The sequence below is a fragment of the Lipophrys pholis genome (genome assembly GCF_963383615.2).
Source record: "Lipophrys pholis genome assembly, chromosome: 3".
NCBI lineage: Eukaryota > Metazoa > Chordata > Actinopteri > Blenniiformes > Blenniidae > Lipophrys > Lipophrys pholis.
The window spans coordinates 33578594-33603939 of record NC_137627.1 but is presented as its reverse complement, the minus strand read 5'-3'; the positions used below and the strand labels follow the sequence as shown (position 1 = coordinate 33603939).

At 40.9% G+C, this 25346-nt stretch overlaps 1 protein-coding gene across 1 annotated transcript in view; it reads left to right on the top strand.

Moving 5' to 3' along the window:
- The first annotated feature begins 5119 nt into the window (after positions 1-5119).
- The window catches only part of lrfn1 (leucine rich repeat and fibronectin type III domain containing 1), a 164291-nt gene continuing 144064 nt past the window's right edge, over positions 5120-25346 (top strand). Inside the window, exon 1 of the mRNA XM_080459179.1 lies at positions 5120-5705. The gene's annotated coding sequence lies outside the window, so the exon portion shown is untranslated. The remainder of the gene's footprint in view (positions 5706-25346) is intronic.

Sequence of the window (25346 nt, the reverse complement as noted above, 5' to 3'; positions counted from 1 at the left end):
ACGTCTACTCCCTCCTCTTTTCTTTTCTTTTCTTTTCTTTTGCCTTTATTGCCATTGAGAAGGTGTCTGTTGGTCCAGAAGGAGGTGATTTAAATGTAATTAGGAGGAGAGAGGGAGACCTTTTGGATCTCTCTTTTTTTAAAAGTCCTAACCCAAGATGAACAAATGGGGGAACTGATTTTTAAACACATCCTCGTGCCGTTTTAATATGGTACAATGTCAGATCCTTAATTACACTTAGTGATATCATTTTAATGTTTCCTAAAATACTGGCACAGACAAAAGCGCTTTCTCATCTCCCTGTATAGACCCATGTGCCACAGATTAAGGCTGTTGCAGGAGCTCATTCGTCTTTACTTTTAACGTTTAGTCTTTTTGTTTCTAAAAAGCGTCACCATTCTTTTTTACATCGTCGTTCATAAAGGCGAACCCAGAGGATGGCTCTCAGTCGTACCTTACACGTTCCCTGCTGGCCCGTGTCTATCTTTAAGATCTCTCCTGCTAGGACACATTGAAGAGCCCTTAAAGCTGCCAAGTATCACTTATTTTATTTAGGAAAGAGCAGAGCTGGCAGAGAGTACGTATGAAACATGAAAGCATTGTTGTGCTGCCTGTGTGTATGCTGATGCAAGCAAAATAATGTGTATTCTTCCTGTCGTTCTGAGACAGGTATCACGAGAATGACCCATTATTCATGCTGAGCAATGGCACTTGCAGAGGATCCCTGATGTTTTGTGAACTTATTCTGCACAAACACACACACACACAGACACACACACACACACACACACACACACACACACACACACACACACACACACACACACACACACACACACACACACACACACACACACACACATACACACACATACACACACACACACACTGTATGTGCATGCATGTATGTGTGTGTAAATATATATACATATATTGTAGCTCATAGGAATGACACTGCTTTTTAGTTCAGGCTCCGTTTATTATTTTTTAACTGACCGACCTCAAGGCAAACCTACTTAAATAAATCAAAGAAGCACTGAACACTGCACATACATATTACATGAAGATATATTATGTGCACAATATACTGGCTCCGCAAAAAACCTGTCTGCCTTTCACTGGAGCGAGCTTCTTCTTCCATGTAAAAAAACCACACTGCTGATGGGCCAATTAAAGTGTGGTATGGTGGAAGTCACATCTGTGGGGCTTTGATGATTGGATGGTGGGGTTTATAGATCATTAATAGGAACTCTGTCCACCGTGGAGTGTGACTGCTAAAGCATGTGGCGATCAACTGGCACAAACCGGAGCACGCAAACCTGTAAACAGACTGCTGTTTGTACTGTAACTACGTCGCTCTTTTATTGTTTTAATACAAGGTACACTCACTCAAGGCCATTAGCTGACATGCTGAAGCGCAGGAGCATCACATTATGGGTCCTTTAGGCTCAGCCAAGGAAAAGAAAATGGGGAATTTTACTGTCTTTAAAGGGAATTGATCTGAACAATTCGTTAACACAGCGACAAAGAATAACTGTCCTGTGTCAAAAAAAAGAAGCTTTTATTTTCTTTTAATGGACGCATACAAAGATTGTGTACACCTCAACCTAAATTGAACAACCTCTATATTTCCCAGGTCATTAAGCACACCCTCTGAGGGGAATAAAGGCTGGCTGTTGTGTAGCGGATATGAACATAGACCCCCCACCCCCCCACCCCTTCCCGACAGACATTTTAGGAGATGGCAACTTTCACGATTAGAGTGAATGGATCACACCGATCTAATCTGCTATTATGCTTTCAAAGGCCAGTGTGTGGTAATTTCATCATTTTGGCGGGTGAGGATGGTTAAGATGGACAATATCTCAATAACGCACTAATCAATCACTTTTAGAGTGCATTACTGCTAGAGGGAGCTTTGCCCCATGGAGTGCAGCCTGATATAAATAGCAGATTGGCTTCCTCCGTGACTCTTTTTCAATTTCCATCAGTATTCGCTGCGTGTGTCTCATGTGCTCAACCACCTCATGAACAAACATGCTCTTTCAGGTTTGAGCCCACAGCAGTCAAATAATGAGACTTAAATTCTACGGCACATTTTCCCCCGCAGTGATTTTTCTTTTTTTTTTCTGAAGGATTGGCATTCCTTCAAAAGGCACAAAACTAGTTTAAGGTTACAATTAAATCCAAATTCATGTAGTTTCAACTCTTTTAAAGATCGCCAAATTGTGAATTTGTTGAGTGACAGTTAAACTGGGGTGGGTTTAGGCAAAAATGAGTGTTTTGGGTGTCCATCCAAAGATTCTGGGGGGGTCACTTTGAACTGTGAAATAGTTGTTTTTATCCTCTTATTAATTTGTATTTGAATATTGGATCTTTTTTGTTATCTGCATGCCACCTACGTATAGCTCAGTCCCAAGGCCTCAGCATGTCCCAGTCACACATAATTAAATTGGTAGGGGAACAAACGTGACACTCAATACTTACACCAACATCAATATTTTCACAACAAAAAACATTTTATTCTTCAATGGAAAACCTGAAGGATGTACAGATATCTAATCAGGTCAACATTTTGGAAATTAGAAATTTGATAGATCGTAGGTCCATAGAATTAGTACCACCTATGTGGATTCTGCAGATAAAATCCTCCTCGCTGCCTCAGCATTTGAACTCATCAGAATGAGTCAGAGAATTCCGAACCAATCAGAGGCCGCCTATCAAAACATATAGACCACATGGTGTCAATTGACCAATCACTGGGCGTAATAAGTCAGTTGCGAGTTGTGAACTCGAGTCGATAGTTTGCTCTATTTCGTCAAAAAAAGATGAATTTAGACAAAATTAGACGGTGACAAGTATTGATGGCCATTATATATATATTTTAGACGGCTTTGAGCAACACGTCGCTATTTTATCGGCCGTCTTTTCGCTGCCAAAAACCATTTTTTGATATCATCCATAGAAAGGAGAGGGATTAGTTTAAAGTGTGCGCGGATCCGTACAAAGAGTTTTCGTCACATCTCGTCTAATCCTTGTGAAACGCCCTGGAGGCGCCTCACCCACTCTCAACTGCCCTTTAATTACAACAGGCTGCTTGCTCATGTACAAACATCTGATCCTCAGATAACTGCGACATGTGTCATGTTGCAGTCGTGAAACGAAGATGATGCAGAACTCACACATATAGCGGCAAGTGGATGTACAGTACTGAGAAATGAAAAGCACCCAATAAAGATTTACTGTTCTAGTAACGTTCAATTTAAGGACATAAAGCGCGTCAGAGGCCCTGTTACTATTAACCTAGTTATTTATGGTATTCATATTTATTATCATTCCCCAATTATTATAGGCTTCCATGTGGGACCTGTTTTGGGGGATTTTCTGATGTGGTGAGGTGTTTTTATGGCTAATTAATTCTACTCACAGAAGACACGTAAATCAACTGTACTTTAAAGTTGATTTTACAACACCGTCTGCTGCTTGTCGACATATCGCCGGTCTCTTTAAATCCAGTGTTTGAAATGCACAGACATCCAGACATTTTTTGTTTTAGGGGTGTCCATCAATAGATCTTTATAAAAGCAGCTGGGGATTTGATACATATATGTTTTAGTAAACTTTGTTTTGTGTATATTGTTAGCCTGAATCCTTTCAGTTTTTCTTACGATATAGTTCTAGTTATATAATCTTTTTTTTTCTGATGGATAAACAATTATCTATTTTTCCAAGTAATGGTGGGAGGTTCAGGCCTCCTCCTGGCTCCTTCTTGTGATTTCCACTGTGCCGTGCCAGTATGTGTGTGATGCTCCTGCAGCCAAATCAATCGGATTTCACAGGATTTGTCAAGTCCACCAGAATTTCCTTTCCTCATCACATGTCCTGTGGCCTCGTGCAAAACACACAATACACTTGGGGATGAATAGGCACCAAAAAAATAAAAAAAAAGGATGCAGTGGATGTTTGTATTATGATGAAAGATGGACTATCTCTGGATTTCTTTTAGAACTCTGAGAGGATTAACTATTGTTTTTTGTATTTTTTGTGGGTATTTTGTGGGTTGTTTGTTGTCTGGTGGGAGGATGTTCATGTTTAATTTTCTAAAGACTGTTGATTTGGGATAAGAGGGACGCTTGTGCCTGAGCAAAGCCCAAACCGAGTCTGTGTCTGAGACATGTGGGTGGTCATTTGTGCTTCTGCTGGTTTTGATCACGATTGAGAGGTATGAGAAAATGAAAGGGGGGACAGAGGATGTCTTCCCCTGAGGGGGGGTGAAAGTGTTTTTTTTTGTTTTTTTTGAGTGCAGTATTGACCCAATACTCTCTCCCTCCCTCCCTCCCTCCCTCCCTTCCTGTCCACTGTTGCAGTATCTTGTGCTGGACCACAGTCTCCCAGCCCATCCCGGAGCATCACAAACAGCTCTCCAAATGTGAGAAAACGCACCCGCCTCCCCTCTCCTCTCCTCTCCTCTCCTCTCCTCTTCCCTCCTCAACTCTCCTCAGAGACTTTCCGGTGTGTTTCTCTGTGAAGTGACATCACGTTGCTGCAGTGCTGCACCGTCCATGAAAGGTGTCAGTCGTCTCCTCTGATATCGCCCAGGTTTTTTCTTTTCGTGCGCCGGCCACTCCGCTCCGGTTCAGACATCATGGCGTGACTGGGTGCGTGCAGGCTTTCATACCGGGGCTCGTGTTACGCAGGTGGACGCCTGCACGAGGAGCGAGGGGCGCGTTTCCGAAAGGCTTCTGGATCGACCGCATTGCTTCTTCTCCTTCTCCTTCTCCTTCTCCTGCAGCTCCTTCTTCTTCTTCTGGAGGGCTTGGTGATGGAGGGGCGCTCAGACCAAGTGGTGTACGAGAACTAATTGCTCGCTCGGTTGCGCGTAATATTTATTGTAGGAGGAGAAGCTGGGTGGGATTCCTTCATTGCGCTTCAGTCAGGGGAAGTTATGACAACAAATGACATTAAACAACACGCACGGTAACTGAGGAGTTTTCCTGCTTCGTGATATATATTTAGTTTTTAATCTGTGGACGGACTTGAAGCCTCGATCTGACTGCAACCTTCAAACCGTCAGGCAGCGGGTTTCTTTTTTTTTTTTTTTTTTTTATTCTTTTTTTTTCCAGTGAGCGCAACCTCCGGGACTGCAGTTCTCCATCCCGACACCATCTGTACTGCCTCTCATAACAGCCGTGAGATTTATTGGGAATTTAATCCACCGTGTTTCTTCTTTACGAGGAGGAGGGGGACGAAGGGGTTTGATGCGACCACGTACTTGACGCTTGAAGCCGCCTTCAGACGCTCGGACGCAGCCGCCGGACGCTCCTGAGCTGCTCTCTCTTTCTCTCTCAAGGGGATTTTGAGGATTGCAGCTTTACATTTTCCTGCCTTCGAGCTTAAATCGGATCGCTGTGGGATTTTAGGTGGGTTTTTTTTTTTTTATCAGGTAACTGGAAGCTATAGCCCACACTGCCTCTTGTTGTTGACACCGGGGCAGCAGATTGTCGCGTACCTTGGATTCCTCTTCTTTTTTTAAAATTTTCATTTCATGTAATTCAGCACCAGCCTGACCAGACGGTGACATTTGGAATAAATAATAACGTCTCCCGATCGTCTGAGATCCGGTGTGAATTCAGCCGGTGTGTGGACAACTCCATCATGTGCGCAGGGATCAGCCCTTTGGCGTCTGTGTATCAGTCCCACTTTGGGTAAGTCCTCCACACTTGGTTCACAAATGTGACATGGACTTTTGCAGCTCTGACACGTATGTGGGTGAAATGTACTTTTCCACGATGAGCTCAGTGGTGCCGAAAGCTGTGATGTGCGACATAGATTGTGGAAACTAAATATAGAACCAAAGGCCTGCCTATCTATCTATCTATCTATCTATCTATCTATCTATCTATCTATCTATCTATCTATCTATCTATCTATCTATCTATCTATCTATCTATCTATCTATCTATCTATCTATCTATCTATCTATCTATCTATCTATCGACTTTAAATCCATCCCTCCACATCTTCCTGTATGATATGTCTGTCCAGCAAATATGGTTCTGCGACTTCAAGTATTCAGTCCTCACGTGGTGAAGCAGTTATTTGTTAGTATTAGTGCTGTTAAACAGTCTGTTCAGACTCCAGTGGGCCCAGAACAGCCCTGTCATACTGTAGTGTCATGCGGCTGCATCCCAACCATGCACTGAAGATGGTTAAACCAGTGACACATGAGTTGAATTCCCACAGACAGAAGAAGCGCATGTGGAAATGGTCCGGGTGTGTCTGCATCAGCACGACGCAGAGACCAAGACTTTTCATAAATTAGCAGCAGCAGCAGCTGCTTTTGCTGTTGAAATCCCTCTGTCAGGAGCAAATTCTATTGATTGCTCAGAGAGTGGATTTTCCTTCACTGTGGACCCACGGTGAGAATACTTGCTGGCGTTAATTTGCAAGTTTAAGATGCATGTATCTCGGTGATCATTTGAATTTTGGAGTGAGCCCAGGCCTCAGCAGGATGTGGCATAATTGAGTGGGAGAGCTGCATATCTCACCTTTGTTTTTCACATCCACGTAAAAAAAAAGAAAAAGGTTTGGAGATGATGAAGAGATACAGAAGCACTGATGCAGCATGATAATGATCTCCTGGGCGCTGTGAGTGAATGTGGAATTATGTTTGCAGCTGTAATTTTTAGCCCGTCTCATCATTTTCCGGTTACTCAATAAGTTCAGCCTCCTTTACTTTAGTAACTCAGCATTTTCTGGGGTGGGGGAGTCGGTAACACACAGCTGTCCTAATTTTCACAGGCAGGGCAGGAGAGGTCAGTGCCGGCTCTATTCATCAATCAAAGGACTCCAGCAACAACAGATAAAAGGCGTGAGGGTCTGTGGTTGTAAATCTGTTCGACTGAGTTGAGGTTACATGTCAATATGAAGTCAAATGAAGATCCCTGATATTGCTCTGCTCAACCTGCACAGTTCCTTCTATCTAAGTCATCCCCCGGGGAAAAGATGTAGGCATGGGCCAGCTGTGTAGCTCCATCAGGAGAGGCAGGGAGCATTACTGCAGCTTGCAGCGCTATTGGAAAATACTGGGAACCAGCTGCATCTACTGTATACACCCTGCTTTACCGTTAGTGATGCATATACGCTCTTGCATGGCAGAATAACCCCGCGCTTTACAGCTGGGCTATAGTAAAATGAAAAATGACAGTTGTCACAAGGTCTTTGCTCCATTTTCTGACACATGTCTGAAGGCAGTAAAAATATCATACTGTATTTGTCATATAGGCTGTTAACAGTGAGGGGAAAAAAGTACAGGCGGCCAGATTTAACCCTGTGGTTTCTGTGTGAGGGCATCGAGCAATTTTAATTTATGTTTGGTTGAAACTGCACATCGGCACAGGTTTAAACACAAGAGGCTTGAAAAGACGCCTAAAAATGGAAGTTAATGAGGTTTCTTCTGAGGAGGGTTGACACCCTTGAGCTTTATTGGATTTGTAATTTGAATGAGCAGTGTGTACGACTGGGCTCTTTTGTGTTTAGATGCCTTTTTTTTTTTGGTGGTGACGATCACGTCTCTGGCTTGTCAGTGTGTTGCAGGATGTTACAGCAGAAGCTCAGAGCTCTTGCTGTCATGTGTTTTCCTAATGAAATCAGACAGGATGGTCATTATCATTATCATGCATTATTGCCAACACTTCCATGTTCAGCAATCCTAATGGAGGCAGGAAACGACCGCAGAACAAATTCATATCTCAGCAGGTAACCCATAAAGGGAATGGCACAATGACACGTGTGCAGAGATTTCTTTTGATTTCTTCTTCTTTTTATTCTTGCGCTGTGGTTGCTATGAATGGGCAGAGTGAGACTAATGGGGTCTTTGTGCTTTGCCATTCTGTTGCATTGTGTTACAGCTGCAGCTCACGGTGCCGGTCTCATGTGTTAGCATTATGAAATCAGGAACAGCGGATGGTTATCAGCCACTGCAGGAATGAGAAAAACAACGACAAACAAAAGCTATTGATCTGTGTTTGTGAGTTTTGCTGCACAGTGCATATCAAAAAAGGCATTTCGCCATGTTTGCTGCTTGACATTTTCAAAATATACATTTTCCAAGTTGCACCAAGTTGCAGTTTTCAGATTCAAAATGGCAGCATAAGTGGTGACTTTTCCATTGGATTTTGAGTCACTTTTTTGGCAGGTAAATACAAGATTATGGTGGCAGACACTATTGAATGTTCATTTGGAAATGCAGAGATAAACAAAATGGATCCATTCATTGTGGAAAAGTAGTTTGTTCGAGCTGAGAAAGGTCAGTCGTTTTAACATTTCAAGCCATTTTCATTTGTACAACTCAGGCAGTTGCCTTCATGCATTATTCATAGAAATACAACAAATGATCTGAGGATAGTGCGACATAAAACCATGACAGACCAACAATAAGTGGTGTTAGTGCCTTAAAACGGGCTGTGAATTTTGGAACCTAGAAAAGAACAAGTAAAAAAAAAAAAAAAAAAAAAAAAACCCCAAGGATGAAATAAGTACGAATTAAGTTATCAGCTGACAGAATGAGATAGATGTTTCTCCTTAGGCAAGTGAAGTTATTTAGTGCTCCGGATGCACAAAAAAGTAAAAGAAAAGGATAATTACAAGTAGCCAAAAAGATCAAAGGAGTAGCCACTAAAGCACTGAAGCAATTAAAGCAGAACTACGCTTGGAGTTCATTTTATTTAGGGTTAGCAAGCAACAAAGTGACAGGATTAAAAAAAAAAAACCCAGTGGTGCACTCAACTCAAAGCAGTGAGCACTGGAGGAAACACAGGTAAATAACATGGAGGCCTCAAGAGGCGTAAAACACTTTCCACTTCTCAACTTCGCTGCATCATGAATTTCATTGGGAGCAAAAGGTAGCAGCAATAAAATCATACACTAAATGGTTACTGCAGTGATACTGTTAAAGCTATAAATAGTGGCATTTATTATTTAGGTGAGCAATTTGATGCATTTCATATAGATTGCCTTTTTTTTTTTTTACTCATCAGAAAACAGTGAGTTATGTGTCCTGGTGTTGAGGACACAGATTAGGCTTTTTGTTTTTTTGTCCCGAGAAGCGTCTTGGCTTGCAATGTCACTTCACAGCAAGAGAGTCCTGGGCTTGTGTGGAAACAACAAAAAAACTCTTAACAGTTCAAAGATGTGCACATAAGGCAGGCTGGAAAACTCTATTTTTACCTTTATGAAGGTGAAAGTGACTGTTAGCTCTTCTTGTCTGATCCGTTGCATGCTTGGGAAGGCTGCACGTCCCCAGTGACTGTGAGCAGGACAAGCCAACAGTGTTGAAAATGGATGAATGATTGACTTCTATTTTTTATTTTTTTTATTTTTGTTGCTCTAAGAGTCTTGCTTTGTTGCGTGTCACAACGATTATGTCAAGCAGCAACCAAGCAGCAGTGGAGAAGTCTTCTAAAACTCAGGGAACCTGGTGTTGCTTTCGTAAGTCTTCAAATCATTTGTATTCTGACTCTGTAACCTGTGGAAATAATGATCGTTGCACAGTTCCTTTCATGCTGAAGGCTTTTAGCCTCTCACGTCTGAGCTGTGTATCAGAATAAGGAGAGCTGTCAATTATTGTCACGGAGCAGAAATGTGTGGCTGAAGTATGTCTGGTAATGGCAATGGCTAAGTTGCTGTTTTGTTTCTGACAGCCACAGATAAAAAAAGGTAAAAGGGCTTGAAGATGGAGCTGCTCAGCGCTACAAGACGACTGTTACATGTAAAATGGAGTAATAGGTTTGCGACCGGAATGTACAATGACTTCTCTTCTGTGGAGGGAAGCCATGGAGAGTCATTTCGACCGAGGGTGGCGGTGTGACGGAGGGTTATGGCTTCACATGAAAATCCATCTGGAGGTTAAGAAGCTAATTCTTTCAGGAGTGCTGTGCGGGATGCGGCATGTTGCTGAGCCTCACCCGGTGGTAAGCAGCCGCGATAATCCAAACATCCCATATTCAGCCCGTCGATGGCAGCAAGAGTCACGACACCAATATTCAAGTGGGAATAGTATGTAACCTAATGTACGGCACATCGCACTTAGACTCCCGAGGAGCTGGACTTTTTATACCCATGAGATCAGCTGCATGGTACCAGCCGGCCGCCCGCTCTCGCTGTTGACTCGGGTGAGAAAATTATTGGTGGCATCTGTCTCCCTCAAGAAACTCAGGCGTACAGCTGCCGCAGCCGCCTTAAAACTGTTGCCCCCGACATTGTGTGTCACTGCCTTTATGCGGCCATTTAAGTGAAGTTGTGCGATATGGTCAGGTAAACAAGAAACGATGGATACCGAGAGCACAACGGCAAACTTCCGCCTGCTTTATACTGCACTTCGTAGTCTTCTTCTTCTGTTTACCTGAAGGTGACATTGATTTAGATCATGCTTTCAGGAGCCGCATCTTGTCATATTGATCAATATCTTCCACTATAGAACAACATTTTCCTTTTGGCTCTCTGGAGAAAGCCAATTAAGAAAGCTACATGCTCTCATGGAGAATTTGAAATGTACACAAACACCATCTTCTCCACAGTCCCATTAAATAATGCATTAGGACAATATCTTATTGTGCAGCGCGTACTACCACAGGTCCTACTCCTCCTTGCATGTCTGAACTTAGAAGCACCGGACAAAAGGCCGGGCAATTTAATTCAGGATTCAACCTGGACCGAGGCATTTGGAGAAGGATAATGCATCCATGAATTACTCACACCGAATAGTATGCCGCAGTGACGAAAGCTTCTTCTGTTCTTACTTATTGATTTGATTGTCAGAAACTTGTGTGACGTGCTCTTCATCATATAGCAGCAGCCTCGTTCTGTCTCTACTGCCTATTAGAGGCTGGAAGTCTACTGAAGCGTTCACTATTCTAGTGAAGTGAACAGTTAAGAGCTTTACACTTCACATGCTGTTTTCTCTGTTTGGTTGAACATCGGCCTTTAATAGAGACACATGCATAATCTAACACCCCTGAGCAAAGCTCAAGTTTGAGAATAATATCGTGTTGTTTTCCATTGTTGATCTCGTTGTCTATTCAGAGTATTGATGCATAGAGTTCAAACATAACGCATGCTTCACGATGTGCTGTTTGATGTTATGCAACCATATAGAGAAAAAGTATACAGACATGTTTCCATGTTTTCTAAGTAATGATTATTAATATTATTATCGTTATCATTATTGTTATGCTGAGTAATAACACTATTAATATTGTATTTATTTACTGTTTTTTTCTCTATGATCATTTTATTATAGGCACTAACATTGTATCATTGTCTTTTGTATATAAATAATTTTATTATTATTATTATGATTTTCTTTAAAAAGATGTTTGAAATATAGCTATATACCATACCATACCATACCATACCATACCATGTTTCAGTTTCTTTTATATGAGGTTTTTTTTTATACTTATCAAAGCATGTTGACCTTTGAAGTATGACCAATCTTGCACATTTATATCTTCGTTATTATGCTTGAAAAACAATGTTGGAAAAACTTGTGTCTGTCCGAAATCTTTCTGCGTATATTTTAATGGCGCCGATCTGCGTTTCACTGCAGTGATATGAGTCTTAACTCAGTTAGATCATGACAAAAAAAAATGCAGCGCTCCAACAAGGTGATAAATTTAATCTCCCTCAAACAGCAGCTGGACAATATCCTCACGTTCCTCTCAAATTCATGAAATAGGCTTTGCTTTGGTCATTGGTGAATCTGTGATTTGGTGTTTATGTGATGCACACGCGGGATTCTCAAACGGATGATTCACGGCCCTGGGCTCTTTTTGAAACAATAAGAAGTGAGCAGGTTTATCTTTAGGTGCGCTGTGCCATGTTTGTGTAAAACTGTCCATTATTGCTGTTTAAATCTCCCGTACCTTTGAAAGCTTTATATCTCTGAAATACCTCGCACATTCTCCACGGCAGAGATTTAAGGTACAACTGTGGAGAAATGTAGTGCAAATGATTATTGATCAGTGTTTCCCACAGTAGTGGACGTGGAATATATCTCTATATTCACTGCAAATGAAAGGATATTTGACATTGTGTTTTATATTTCCCACTAATTTTATTGCAGACAAACACCGTCCAAGAGGCAGAGTTGTTATAACCCACATAATGAGGAGGCTTTGCGGTGCGGTGTGGTCATTTGTCTTTTTTCTTCAAGTAAGCAGTATAATGCCTTGATCAGCACATTATTACACATACATGAGCAGGAGGACACCGTAGTGGGGAGGATTTCTTGCTGATGCAAAGGTAAGACTGCACAGGAAATCTATCCCCTAAAAATCACCAAATTGCGGATGTTTTTCTCCTTGTTTTCCGAATTGTTCACTCAAGTTCAGCTATTAATTACAAGTCCTATTTCTGCTGTACCATTTCCAACAGAGAGTTAATTTCAGTAATACTTAATTTTGCCGATCCTTATGGGCTCGTTTCACCAGACTAATTTTGTGCCTCTGGAAAGTACCCAGTCAGTCTCATGTGTCCACCAGCTTAGTGTCTGTTTAGTAGGCCATGTGAGCCCGCGGAGCATGAAAGTTTCATGTGTTGCATGCAGTCAATGTGTGGCCGTGTTTCAGTGTTGCAGATTTGCATAATGTGATTTACATGATTTAGCTATAGATTCTTAATCCACATGAGTCAGCCCTTATTCTTTTTTTCTTGGATGTCCACTCATCCATCCATCCATGTCCACTCGTCAGGAGCACGTGTCTCAACCTACTGAAAACCTAGCCATTTTAATCCCACTGTCCGTGCGTGAAACATTTGTACAAGAGTGTCGTCCATCTTCTAAACCACTTTACCCAATGGAGCTGATCCCAACTGACTTTGGGGAAAAAGCAAGGTGCACTCCGGACAGGTCAGCACTCCATGACAGGGACACACACACACACACACACACACACACACACACACACACACACACACACACACACACACACACACACACACACACACACACACACACACACACACACACACACACACACACACACACACACACACACACACACACACCTGCATAGGTTTAATTTAGGAGTTAATCTCATGCATGTTTTTGCACTGTGGAGGACGAAAGCTCCTTTTACACGATGTTTTCAAGCGAAGATGGAAAACTTTTGTTGTGTTTTGTGTGTCTGTTTGAACAGTAGTTATACTCGGAGGCACTGAAAACGCTTCCAAGGTGTGAACTTTTTGAAAACACTCTGGCTCTGTCTCTATGGAAACAATAAAAAAATGCAACTTTTTTTTGAAATGCTGCTACTGCTACATGAACATCATGGCCGTGGTAACTAGTTCTTCTGCACATGTGCGAGTAGATGGACAACAACAGTGTTTGCCTCCAGAGTGTCATGACTCAATCTATATTCTCCTGGGACTTGGTAGTTTTATAGTTAACTGTAATAACAATCAAAATTCATCATCTGTCCATACAAATATTGGTGTGCTCCCATTGTTAATATTTATAGCTTATTGTTCTCTGCACTCCTGTGTGTGTGGTTTCAGTACTCCATGCAGTATCGGACCTGGTACTGGTATTGGTATTGGATGCATCCCTAATTAATACCTAATTCATTTGAGCAATTATGTTGATAAGCAGAGCAGGAATGCACTGTGCATGGAAACATATTTTATTGCAGTTCAGTCTTTTCAGGTATCTATTATGCAAATATTCATATCTCGATAATTATAAATTTGCAGTGTAATTTGCCGACCTACTTGACATCTTTTTGTACACATGACTCATGAAAACACAGCATATTCATTATTCCACACAGAAAACATAATCATTGTATTTTTTTTTAAACTTTAGTTATGTTCAGTTAGAACAGAGTGAAATAATAATAAAATAAAGTCATTCTGAAGAAGAAACAAAAATGTTTTCTGAATTCTTGCCTCCAGAGATAGTTATAAAGCTGTTACCATATCATTCACAGTTTAGTGTTATGCAGCTGTTAACAGATTATCCACCACCTTTCATTATTCCCTTTGTGGAAAGATACTCGTGATCAACAGCCAAATTCTTTTTCTCGTATGCAATGCTGGCTTTGGTTGAGTTTACCTAATCTTGTTGCTTTTCAAGTATGAACTCAATGAGGTGCGAGACTCAGTGTTTGATGTTTTATTTGTTCCCTCTCTTTAGTTTTACCCAAGGTTTGGCACATATATCAACACTAATGTTACCTCAAAATGTACAAACTGAGACTCTCTCTATCTGTGATGCTAATGAGCAGTAAAGGAATTCATGCTCACACATATTTAAATCACATGCTCTATGTATTGACCTTCATACATCATACAAATCCACAGTCATGTTTAAGAAGTTTGGCGCAGACGTTTGATCAGACTTGCATCTATGTGGTGTGTGCATACACCTGCAGCTTTTTCTGTGCGAACAACCAGGAACCAAACTCCTCCACCGGAGGGTGCAGAGCGTTTCAAGATGCAACGCATCATCATGTCTTATTATTCTGACCTTGCTTTTATCTTTGTGTGAGAGATAATGCTTTCCACTGCAATTCACTCACTTTTCAAGCTTCAAGTGTGGGACTCAGCCTGAGTTGTTTTAATATTTATATAGTCCAGCAATGCTTTCAGACTCAGAAGATGGAGGAATGGTTCTTGTGTGCTTGTGTTGAGGTCATCCTGAAGACATTGCAACGAGCGGAATTCGATGTTTGAGCTCACCATCACGTCTCAGCCTCCCGACCTTGCTCCTATCTTGTTGTTTGTATAGGACGATGCTTTCAACTGCTCTGCGCTCCCTGTTCGCTTCACACTTTGTGACTGTGTCATTGGTTCGTCTAAGCTCATGACCACTATTCTGTGGGCTTTCTTTAGTTTATTTCATGAACTTCTGTCACCTTTCTTTCGTGAACACGGTTAAGTCTTAGATTCAATGTTTGTTTTTTTTTCCTTTCTACCTCTTTAAAGATATAATTGAAATATTTAAACATCGATGTCGTTTGATAAAGCCTCCAGATTTAGAAGATGGGTGTCTGTTTCTTGTATGCTCTTGTTCAGCGACCCATCTTGAAGACTGCGGTGAGCAGAATTAAAAGCTTTAAAATGCAACACAAGGTCTCGGTTCAGCTGCCTGACATTGCATTCATCTTGTGTTTATATGATGAGGCACTGCTCTGGACGCTGGAGTTCACACTTTTTGAATGTGTTCTAGGATCGTGTGAAGATGCTGAATTGACCTTGCAGAAATTTCCAGTCAGGCTTCCTTGCCTTGGTTCAGTCCCTTTTCGAATGTTGGACTCATGTCCGGATACCAATCAACAATTTTCACATTCAGCTGTAATGATTTGTTCTCTCAACTTAGCCCATACCCTGTCGGTAATCCATGTGCAGACACTGAATGAAGCTCACAAACATTTCCATCTGGTTGGTTTTCTCGTCTTGATTTTACTGAGTTGGGTTAACAAAGTACGAAAACAATGAATTGTGAGAAAGTGTGTGTGAAAGAACATTTGTTCCTATTTTCAAGTACACCTTTCCAGGTCCTTGTAATGCCTTGTAAAGCTACTGTATGTTTCTGGTATAGTACTGCTTTGGGACCATCATATCTCTGCCTCATGACCTTGCTTTTCTCTTTTTTTTTCTCTGTACATTAGACGGGGCTTTCCTCTGCTCTGCGCTGATCAGTTCACACATTCTTTGAGTTGCATCTGCAGATGCTGAACTAATCCTAAAGAAAGTCTTTCTTGACTCGTTGCTCAGTCAAACTAAAATTCCGATCAGCGGCCATCTAACCCTCTGTCCTTGGCATCAGTGTCTTGTAGATCTACTCTTTGTGCGTACCATTAAGATCTCAAGCAGCCAGTGCACACAGGTGTAATGCCTTCTGATCTGCAGAGAAAAAAAACACGAGAAAAGCCTGAATTGTGTCACATACAGCTTCAACAGAAGACCACGTTTAGGAAAAATGTTGATAAAGGGACACACGAGAATTTCGCAGCAGGTTGTAAAGGATCAATTTTCGCATTGTATTAGGTAAGTGTGAGACACGGAGGATGTGGAGTCTTTATAACCCAGATTGTTAAATTGTGTTCATCGTGGAAATGTGATGCAATTAAAATGCAGCGGTTCCACCTTTTCACAGACGATGAACTGTGACATTTTTGAAAACAGTAGACGTATCTTAAGAGGATGACAGAAGACGGTGCCTCGGAGAGGACGTCTGTCAGAACCTTTTTTTGAGGATGCTTCCGTCCTTTAGCAGGACACTAAAAACATCCAAAAGCACTATCCTTATGTCTCATGCAAAGTAGATCAAGAGTACACGACGCTTTGTGCTGTGACTGTCAAGCCACAGTGCAGCTTCAGCCAAATATAGCTTATAACAGTACAACGTCTATACTCGGGCTGAAAACGTGTCGAAGGCCTACTTTGTATGACGATACGATGCAACACAAAGTGTCAATTGACCATCAATTGGAAATAAATCGCCTTCCTGACAGTATGAGCACTTTGACCAGTATTTTCCACAATATCGACTGTATTCTATACTGCAGAGAGCAGAGTGTATAAATAGAAATCTCTTCAAGGGCATTGGTTTAAATCTTGGTACTATCGCACAGCAGTTTCATTCTTTGCAGGTCACTTACTGTTCTGTGACTACTGAGACTATCAGGACAGTGGAAAAGTACTGCTGCTGTCTTACTTATGAATACAATGGAGCGCTCTGCAGGTGTCCGTCAGATGTGGGGAATTTAAAAAAAAAAACTGTAAGCTTTGTGATTAAAAAAAAAAATGAAAAGGTGGGAATATATTTTATATTCAATGAAATATTAAATATGTTTAGGGCCTAACCATACCAGTGGTAATATTCTACTTAATGTACTGCATCCCGAAATAGGAAATATCTCTGCGGAGCTCTGCTCACCCACAGCGGACTTTAAAATGTTTTTTCTGAAAAGCCCAATTTCTAAATCGGCACGCTTACATAAGGGGAATCAGCTGAATGACGGCCCGTTCGCATGCCATTTTCTCGATTGAGTCTTTTGTGATGCGGGGAGCCGTCGGTGAGGGCCTGCACTCGGGGGCGGGCGGGTGACATTGAACTACATGAGATGTGAACTGGCATAAGAAAAGCTACACCAACTCAAACTTCACCGTCGGAAGGGAAACGGCATTGGCACAACGGCCTCGGGCCTCGGCCCTCGGCGTACCTGTCAGTCAGGATGCATTGAGACATGCCAACCAAACTCGCATCAGAGGAAGGCCGGCTGTGTATCGTGTTTACATGACTGGCACTGACACGTGAAGCAATAGGAAAGTTTTATGGTTTGACACAGTCATCAATACACTTCCTCGTGGCATAAAACAATGTGAAATGATTTTCTTGTTACGGAGGCTTTTGGTCTTTCGGAGCCATCTACGCTCACGGTTATAGATGACATCGGCTCGTTGGATCGGTCTGACAGAATTCCTCCTGGATCGGGAATCTTGACGGATGATGACTGGAAGTCGACATCGTGGGCGGGGCTGTCTGTTAACTATAATGGAACCGCATTTATGGCAGCAAAGATTTCTGATGTAGGGACATTCATATAGGCTGTCACGCTCGTCCTGGATGTCTGAGGGTCTGATGACTGAAAAGACGTGGGTACTTGACCTCCACTTCGCCAGTCTGCAACGCACTCGTCACAAGGTTGTCGAAGGAGGCGCTGCCAGCCCAAAAGATTAATTCTCCAGACTGAGTGGTTTTACTTGATGATAATGACACTTCAGCACATTTGACTGCTTAATTAAGCTGATGGTTTAACACAGATAAATGAATTCTGACAGGATCTGAACACGTTCTGTGCCACCGGGTCGCCGTTTGTTGGAATTCATGGATTCATGTCAGGATGTAGGGCTTAAAACTAAAAACTGGTTTTGATATTTGGTATTTCTTTCTTTTCCACCATCAGTTCATCATTTTGATAAACTTTATTTAATCTATTATTATCTCACATGGAGAATTAATCTTTTCTTTTCATGTTTACAGTATATTTAAACTCCCGGGTATGTTTTCAACTAATTTTGTCTTGAAATGACAACCACAACATAAAAGTAGATGAAGTCAAGCTTCTCAGAAGTATTAGATTTATTTCATAATAGAACGCAGTAAGAAAGTAAGACAATGAGCTATTATTTAAAATTTAATAGCAGCAATAAAGCTGCAAAAATGTGGGGAAAGCTACGACCACTAACCAGATTCAGCCTTTATCAGGAAACTTTATCAGGGCCATGTGTGGAAACTTCTTTTGGGTTTTTTTGTATATGTAACTGTGATAAGTTATTGATAAATACGGAACACATGCCTTTCCTAAAACAACCACCCAGTACGGTTTTGTATTGGAGAATAAGATTGTGAAATTCTGTGAAAATTTTGACCCATTTAGACAATCATTACAGCTATAATTCAAATTTTGCTAAATTTTGCACTTTAAAAATGTGTTGATTAAATATAAAAGGAATCTATCAGCGTTTAGCATTCAACCCCACAAAAAAGGCTACAAAATTCCAAGTGTGAAACCGTCGACCGCGCCCAAACAGTGAGGGTTAATTGGCAACAGGTACATTTTAGAAATGTCTCTCTGAAGCAAATAAGAGGTTTTTTTTCAATCTCTTAAAGATGTTGCTCAATGTGAAATTATGAAGACTTCCAGCAGCTTTCACCATCTCCTGTGCATAATCTCATCTAAAGATAAAGAAATGTGTTGAATGAAAGATGATTGAACAAGGCAGGGATGTCCTCTCTCGGGCCAATATCCAATGTGTTTTCTATAGATTCCTGCTGCAACACACCTCATCAGAGAAATGTGTCTCCGTGAGAAAAAAAAAAAAAAAAAACGTGAAAAATTACCCATGTACTCCAATCAGGTATGTTGCGGCAGAGCAGCATAAGAATCATGAAGTACAGTGGCCTTGTAAGACAGAAATGGAACTCATCTAACATTCTATATGCATTAAAACAGCATGACTTCTCATTAGGAGCGTCCTTGACAGGGAGCTTATCTGTCTTCAGTTCACGTCTTTTATCAATGTAAACCATTTCGAGTCATGAAAAAAAAAACACGCATACACAAAAGCATGTTTTTGCTTTAATTAAGGTAAGACCAGATAAAGGAATACAGCAAATACTCTATAGTTAGAAACTGTGAGATGGTTAATTCAATAACTGATTATTTTCTGCTTTTTAATCTTAGTCATGATGGAAATGTATATGTTCAACCCTTTGTCACAGTGTCTTTTGTCCCATATTATCAACAAAAATTTGGTTTAAGCATGAACAACAGGTCATTTTTATTTGCTGCCAGCTTAATTATTAACCCTCCTCATCGAGTTTTCTCTGAATTTCTGTTTGAGTTCAGGATCAGCAACGTTTGCTGACTCGGCTCACCTCTCGTCTCTTTACTCTCCCTGATAAAGCTTCAGGACATGACACAAACAGACGATCTGTTTGGCACAGTGTTGTGTGTTAATATGATATACAGGAATTATGAAATGCCTTTTCCTCCTTGTCTCATACTGTGTTTTTGTGTGTGTTTTTTTTACAAGGTGATTGGGTGCTGCATTGTGCTTGTTGCATGTCTAAGAGGAAATAAAGCCCCAGCTCAGGATGAAAAGAAGATAACGTCTGAGAAATGCTCTAACTGAAAGAGTGCATGGCATTAGCTCTGTAATAGCAGATGGATACCCCTTTGATCCCCGGTTGGGGAGGAGAAGTCGATTGAGAGACTGTGATAAGACATTCAGATGCTAAGCGCCTCTATTGTGTCTTGGCTGTGCCATTTCTAGACAACACAGGCTTTCTGTTTCTTTTTCGTAACGCTGCTATTTAAAAGGGGTTTTGCAAATTACTTTCAACATACATGTGTTTCTGTTCCGTCGGTGCAAATCACCTTGGCAGGTTTCTATCATGGCGTAATTGTGTAATAGTGCTTTGAAGTTTGATCGTTAATGAGACCACACCAGGAACATGTGTTCTCGTGAAAGACGGATTACAGTCTTTTCACTGCAAAATGTAAAATCCTGAACATAAAGAATTCCTTATGATTATCTTTACTCCTCAGAATGTAGTTGAATTTTGACATGTCAGTAATTTTGAGATTAGACGGCTGAGTAAGTCAGACGCTTGGCAGTGGGCTGCCTCTCGACTCGCTTTGGGAAAGAGACTCCATCGTGTTAGACAGTCAAATCCGTTCTGTAACTTTACAATCTGCTGTGTTTCGCCTGTGATCTCTCCACAGAGTCTCCAGAAAATTAAATTCATTATACATCATGCATTTGAATAGAGTTTTGAGGGTGAAAACTTTCATTTTAATATCGTGTTTTGCACAAACACACAGCGACCAGTCACTGGCAATGTTTAGTTGGACCTTCTTCTGGGAAAATAACAGCTTCAGTAGTTTTTTTTTTTTTTCCAGCACAACTACAAAGGCGCTTTTATTGGACTAACGTGGAGTGAAGGAGCTTTGAGCAGATTTCCTTCCTGAGACGCTCCGATCGCTTCCGAGTCTGTTGACAATGGCATTGACTTCATTTCACTCGTGCGACTCTGTGGCTCAAGCTTTTTTGGTGTTTCTCCTCTTTGTAGGCCTGTTGATAACACACGTTGCTGTTATTTGCTGTGTTGCCATGGCGGCAAACATCCCTCCGTCCTGTGTGTGTGTGTGTGTGTGTGTGTGTGTGTGTGTGTGTGTGTGTGTGTGTGTGTGTGTGTGTGTGTGTGTGTGTGTGTGTGTGTGTGTTGTGTGTTTGGCTCAGCCATGTAATCGTGATATGCTGTGTTTGAGTCCGGCGGGGACACTTAGTTACCTCTCGTTTCTCTTCTCAGCCATGAAAACACCGTTGAGACTGTCAAAGTGAAATTGTCGTTTGACACAATATGAAAAGGGAGACATTTTCAACGAGGTGCTCTGACATCACTTTGCTTCATCGTCATCTGTGACGGAAAGCTGTGAAAATCTTCATGTTGATGCAGGCCTGTTGGAGCCCGACATGTAACAACGACCCAAAATGTAACAACGACCCAAAATGTTGTAAACGTTTATGTAATAAAACCCAAAATGTAACAACTGGTTGATAATGTAACAAGACCCTGAGCCCAAAACTTAAACACTTTTCAATTTTACATTATAGGGCAGGCAAAATATTTTTCCACTAATAGTGTAATAATTTTATTACATCATAAAGTGACTCAATGATTTATGGTTTGGACTTGAGCTTGAACTGCTTCAATTTGAAAAAAAAAACTGAAAGAATGAGAAGATTTTGGACTATTGGTTTTTTTATATATATCGATATATAGTTTATGGTATTTATGTAGGATTGCTGTTGCCAAAGTCATTTATAGTCTTCTGTTCTCTATAACCTGTAATCTATTTCTCCAATCATCAGTACAAAATAATGTATAACATTAAACATATAAAGATCATATTTAAATTCTTGTTAGATCGTTTTACATTATTGACCAGTAATTACATTTCGAGTTTTATTAAAAAAAAATAGTTTTTACATTTCAGGCTTATCACTTTTATTACATTATCAAACAGTTATTACATTTCGGGTTTTATTACATTTTATCTTATAACAATTTGGGTCGTTGTTGCATGTCACGCGCTAACAGGGCCGATAGAAGAAAATCCCGATATGTCATCAGGCGACGGTAAATCAACCGGCTCTTCAAATTAAATGTGCAATAAAGAAAAGCTAAAAACAAGCCTCATGCAACACAGACGCACCGGTGTGTTCGACTGGAGGTGCAGCGTTTCTCTCAGCGTGGCTCGAGTCGAATCGGAGGCCTAACATATGGCTGATGAGCCTACAGCACAAATCTGGTCCAAGTCCACTTAATAGACTCCAAATGACTTGGCTCCAGGTGAAATACTTTGTGCAACGGAGAGGAGCCTCTTACGGGGTAGTTCGCTTGATAAATAGTCTGCACAGGAGCTCTTGTGACTAATTTGTCTTTGCGATTTCAAATACGTCCGATACAATTTTAGAATACATAATGAAAGATTTCATGGTAGTCATATGACCTCTTTTTTATTCCAAATAGAAATTGTAGCTGGGATTAGTTCAGAAGTCGGTGTGCATTTTTATAATAGCGTCAAGTTAATTTGATATGTAATATAGTTTAAAAGGTAGTTTCAGTCATATAACATGACATTTAACCAGAGCGTTTTCTGAAAGTGCTTTGGGACTTTAAAAACAGTGAGATGGCTTCGGGCATTACGTTTTATAATAATAATAATGATGATAATATTATCTTCATAAATATTACACTTTTATAAACAAAGATTGTAACCTGCCACAATAAAACAAATGAAACGGTAAGAAATAAAGACATCACATCTCCTCGGCCAGGTAAAAATATTCGCTGATAGAACTGTTTATATTTCTATTTATTTATTTAAATTCCTATATTTTGTATTGGTATACAAGACTTCAGATGGCACAGTGAGGACTCTTTCCCTAAAAAAGAATCAAGATTGTTCACTAATAGTTGGGGAAGCACAGTGGTGCAGTGGTTTGCTCTCCCCTCCTCACAGTGAGAAGATCCAGGTTTGCTTCCAGGCGGGAAACAAAGTGGATTTGAAGATTTTGCTCTGAAAAGAGTTCAAAATGAGAAAATCCAATGTCAATGTGTTGATTGTTTTTTGGGTCGGAATGACGGTGCAGTGGTTTGCACGCTCACCTTACAAGTCTTTGTAGTTTGCATGTTCTTCCCCGTGCCTGCGTGGGGTCGCTCTGGGGTTTAATGAGTCGCCTGTTCGGTTAATTGGTGACATTATATGACCTGTAGGTGTTACCCATCATTTTGGGCTACAGCCTCCGTTACCTTAACCTGGTAAAAGTGGATATAAAATATTGATGGAGAGATAACTCATTCTTCTCTTCATGTATAGTCTCAGAATCAAAGTCACCACAGGGACTACAGAAATACCACAAATAGCTGTTATTTGAAGTAGACATGCACGCATTTCTTGGCAGGGAGACTTTTTCTTTTAGGCATGTTGGACAGCTTGTCATTGTTCTGCGAGTTTCGGAAGCGTGATTATCATCTGTCTCTTCATGTGATTCCACACTGTCTACATAACGTTCAGATTCGGTCTCTGCGAGGCCCAAACCATCTGCTGCAGGACTCCTCGTTGCTCTTGTTGCTGAAGATGGCGCTTTATGACTCTGGCTGAGCGTTTGGCCATGACCGTCCTGCTGCAGCATGAATATGTGATCAGTCAGATGGTATTGCAAGATGGACATAAATCTCAACTCCCAAAGTGCCGGAAGCTCTTTCAAAGCTCATATATCTTCATTTTGTCACTCCTGTCCTGATTTCAAAGCTGAAAGAAGCAACTTGCTTTTATGTCTGGCTTGATGGCAGGTGTTTGGAGAGCCAGTAAACAGAGCAGCTGTGATCGTCTCATGTCGTCCAGGTCTAATTGAAAGAACTACATCGTTTGGAAAAGATGGAAGAAGTTTCAATGTTGTGGTTGATATTTGTTTTCCTGTCATGCATAATTTAGGACAGTTCATACATTACTATCTCCTGCAGCTTTCCGAAGTAAACAGAAGCTTTTTCATAAAACGGATGTTCATGCATGCAGAGCAGTGTGACGCTGCGTGTTCTCTTTTGCATTTTGCATATCAATTACATTTGATTTGCGTTACGCACAGCCGTACAAACTGTTAATTCCACCTGAGTGAGATTTAGGTTTTAAATGGCCCCTAATGCAGAGTGACTTCAGCCAGTTTCCTGCTGCCCACGCCATCACAATGGAAGTTACAGTGATGTTTGTTCCAGTCACAATGCATACGTCTGCCTGTCTGTTGCTCCCTGGTAATCACGTTGGTCCAGATTACTGTATAATCTTACATGGACAATTATGTTTACTTTGCGCGACAGTGCTCCTCATGGGTGCTCCAATCGTCGTTCATAAGAGTTTTTGGGTAATGTGCTAATAGCGGGAATGAAGTTATAAAGTTGTCAGTGTGGCAGGTGATGAAGTGCCTCAGCAAGCAGTTTATGTACACAAGAATATCTGTGTTGATGTGCCAGAGAAGAAGATGAAGCTCAAGCAGGACTCGTTATGTAAATGTGATGAGGAATGCCTGCAAATGGTTTGCTTGTAACATCTTCTGTTAACGTGGAATTTTTGATGAACGTGGATTTTTTGATACTGCACAGAACTAGTCATTTGTATGAAACACGGGTTTATAACCTTTATGACCAAATTTGTGATATAACCTTATTCCACAAAAGTTAAATTTGTCTTGCACATTCGAAATGAAAATATCACACCTTTGAGTGTAATTTCTCTCTCTCTCTCTCTCTCTCTCTCTCTCTCTCTCTCTCTCTCTCTCTCTCTCTCTCTCTATATATATATATATTCAAGAAATTGCTGATTTTTGTGTTTTTAGTTGTTTAAACTACTGATAGGATATTAAGACATACTTTTGGACGAATTAATGAGATTTAATGTCCTTTATTTTTACAGCCCAACAAGAAACTTTTTTATTTTTTTTGTGCACCTGAGAAAGTTCATGTCACTTCCTGCCATACTGATCATACCTATTTTCAGATCAGTGATGTAATCCAGCGTATACGCAGGTATAAGGCGTCGACGCACTTCTTTTTCAGTCAGCATTGCGTACACTTGATTCCAAAGCCCCCATGATGCACCACTCAGCAGTATCTTTGAGCCAGATTGCATTTTTTTCCCCCATAGGATGACGAAGCCATGACCGGCCATACTCTGCCTCTAATTGGCTAGTACTTGTACTTGCTCCATTCACTGTTTTGATTGGTTAATGCCATGTAGCATGAAGGCTGACGAGCTAATCAGAGTCAGAGTAGGGCACAAATATTACTAACCAATAAATTACACTGAGATTATGTGACAATAAGCAAATGCTATGGACCAAGTTTCACTGTGTAGAGTTACATGCCATTGTTTCTAAAAGATGTCAGAAATCGAGTGTGTGCCCTCTTCTCCAGGCACCACTGTACCAGATGTATACCAGACAGCAAACCCCTCGTCTGGAAAGCGGCGAAGAGCAACATCAGGCTCGCAAATGTGACACTGGAAACAAATGAGACCATGTTAATTGGCTCAATTGATGCAAAGTGTCAGGTTAAAAAAAAGTGTGAGATGGAAGATAAGAGCTTGTCTGGTTGTGAAATGTGCAACAAAGAACCATGTTCGCAAAGCAGTTTCAGTCTTTGGCATCACTGTGAGTAGGGATACAAGGTTATTCCTACAACAACCACAACAGCCAATAAACCAGAATAAATA